This window comes from Lipotes vexillifer, unplaced genomic scaffold, assembly GCF_000442215.2.
Source record: "Lipotes vexillifer unplaced genomic scaffold, Lipotes_vexillifer_v1.1 scaffold1055, whole genome shotgun sequence".
NCBI lineage: Eukaryota > Metazoa > Chordata > Mammalia > Artiodactyla > Lipotidae > Lipotes > Lipotes vexillifer.
In genome coordinates, this window is record NW_006785407.1 from 1,438,520 (window position 1) to 1,441,490 (window position 2,971).

Sequence of the window (2,971 nt, forward strand, 5' to 3'; positions counted from 1 at the left end):
AAAAAAAAAAAAAAAAAAAGAAAAGAAATGGAGGACAAAGAAAGCCAGAGGGGAAATGTAAGGAAACTGTCTACTTGAAATGACCTCCCTCTCCATCCCTGACAATAGTCCTTGCTCTGAAATCTACTCTGTCTTATAGGAATATAGCCACTCTGGCTTTCTTTTTATTAGTGTTGTTCACATGGAATATCTTTTTCCACACTTCTACTTTTAAACTATCTCTGCCCTTAAAATTAAAGTTAGTTTCTTGTAGACTACATACAGCTGGGTCTTTTTTTTTGCCAATCTGATATCATTTTCCTTATCTCTGAAAGACTTTTACATTTCTCGTAGTACAGGTCTGCTTGTGATGAATTTGTTCAGCTTTTATATATCTGAAAAAGGTTTTATTGTCCATCCATTTTTTGAAAGTTTATTTTTTGATGAGTCAAGAATTCTAGGTTGACAGTTTTTCTTTCAGTACATCAAAGGTGTTGTTCTACCACCTTCTTGTTTGCATTGTTTCCAATGAGAAATCTACTGTCCTTATTATCTTTGTTCCTTTTTCTGATGTCTTTTTTCTCTGACTGCTTTTTAAGGTTTTTGTGATGTGCTTTTCTTGATGTTGTGTGTGTGTGTGTTCTGGGTCAGCGTGTTCTGTTACACGGCATATGCCACTTCAAATTATAAATCCAAGCATTCTTTTATTTTCAGACATTTTCTTCAAGTTTTTTTTTTTCTTGAAGTCCTTTTGTTTCATTATTTCAATTATCTTCTTGGGAACATATGTTTAAACATGATCTCTAAGCCTTTTAAACTCTGCTTATTTCAATCTTATGTTGCAATTCTTAGGCCTGTCTTGCCTTTACTATATCAGTTCTCCTTTGTAATGCTCTCAAAATAGTTTTCATTTGTCAAATATTTTAATTTTTCTTTTTGTTTTTTTTTAGCCTGAGCTGACTTCATCTATTGTCTTATCACATAGTCTCCCAAGAACTTGCATCTCTGCTTTACACTCTTTTTTTTTTTTTTTTTTTTGTACAGATACTAAAAATTAAATATCATGTAATTCTTTTATTTATTTATTTATTTATTTATTTATTTATTTATTTTGCTGTACGCGGGCCTCTCACTGTTGTGGCCTCTCCCGTTGTGGAGCACAGGCTCCGGATGCGCAGGCTCAGCGGCCATGGCTTATGGGCCCAGCCACTCCGCGGCACGCGGGATCCTCCCGGACCAGGGCACGAACCCGTGTCCCCTGCGTCAGCAGGCGGACTCTCACCCACTGCGCCACCAGGGAAGCCCTACACTCTTATTTTATAGAGATGATTGATTCATTAATATTTTGCATTTAGTTGTAGTGTATTTGGCCACACTTTTTATTTGTTTTCTGACAATATTTTTCCCTGTGCATTTTCTTCATTTGCCATTTGCTTTTCCTCTTCCTTCCCCCCATTTCATCTCATGATATATTTGTATAGCTCCTGGGCAAGTCACTTTTTAATTTCTTCTTCTTTCAGTACTATGATTTCTTTCTGTATCAGCTATTTTAGAAGGATTTGTGGGGAGGGGCATGTTCTAGGCTACTATAAGTTTTCTTTCTGACCAGGGTTGTCTGTGATTAGATGCTTTGGCCTCTCTTATCCCTAGTCTACAGGGGCTGACAGTACAGGACTTCTCACCCTGCAGGGTCTCTCTCTCCTACCCCACCTCACAGCACACTGCTCCCTCAAACGTTCCTGAATGTTCTCCCACAGCCTTGCCCTCCCTGCCTCATATCCAGCCACTCAACACCCAGGGGAGGAAGCATATGCCCCCAGCCCTGCATCCTCCCTGTTACTGCAACAAGGGCTTGTGGGTTAGACCCTTCAAAGTACACTTCCTACTTTGGAAAACCACTGGCCTTGTCTCAGATTTGCTGTCACAGTGAGCTTCCCTGGAGTCTTCCAGACCCTCTTAGACTCACTGCATTAGGCAGCCCTTCTTGTTCACTATTGTCTTTCAGGGTCATCCTAGTTTCAAAAATGGCATTTGCATTTTTTTTTCTTCTGTTTCTCATTCTTCTAATAGCATTAGTGTGATTTCCAAGAGGAGGGAAAAAAAGACACCATTATTTTTTTTTCCACAATTTTAAGAAAATAAGTCTTAAAAAGAGAGAAAAATTTGATAAGCGCACAGAATAGGCCCCTTCTTTAAAATTCCTATATCTGTAATATTTCATTCGTTCATTCTACAAGCACCAGGTGACTGGTTGGTATAGCTATAGAACAGTCCCAGGAGGTACAGCGAGGTATGATATGTAGTTCCTGCTTTCAAGGGGCTCATAATAATATAGTGATGAGGTAAAAACAGGAGGATGATTTTCAGTACAAGGCAGAGCATATTGATGCCAAAAGAACGTTCTTGATAATACATGTTGCAGACAGTTAGAAGGAGGATGTTGTTCAACTCCAAAGCCTCCTATGAATAAGAAGCAGGGTCAAAATGGTTTAACTGGAGACTGCACTTGAAGTGTTTGTAAAGTAATAATCCCTTTTCTCCAATTTCAATTTGATTCAATTGATTGAAAGTATCAAAACTTTCACGACTGCCTTACTTTTGTGTGTGGTGTGTGTGGATCAAGTTTAAGTCATTTCTGAACACCTGGCCTCCCTTCCTAATTACTAAGACTCCTCATCAAACTGACTCTCTGCACAAACAGTCAAGGGCTCCTTGAGGACATGTCACTCGGCCTTCGTCCACCCAGGGCCAGGCACTCAGTACCTTTGGCAGTTTACATTCTGAGTTGGTCCCCTGGGTCCAGTGGCCATGACAATGGAATTGTTTGGCCGGGCTATTTTAGACTCGGCTCAGAACTGCCAGATGTAGGTTTTTCTCTTTCACTTGTCTTCGTCTCTTTGTACTCATTCCAAGCAACCTTTTCCAGATGAGAATATGAGAGATGGCCTTTTAACGAAGGGATGGGCAGGAGAGGGGAAAGAGGGAATCAGAG

At 39.8% G+C, this 2,971-nt stretch overlaps 1 protein-coding gene across 1 annotated transcript in view; it reads right to left on the reverse strand.

Moving 5' to 3' along the window:
* LOC103076375 (solute carrier family 22 member 1) overlaps positions 1 to 2,971 on the reverse strand; it is a 34,669-nt gene that overhangs the window by 5,399 nt on the left and 26,299 nt on the right. The window lies entirely within an intron of this gene.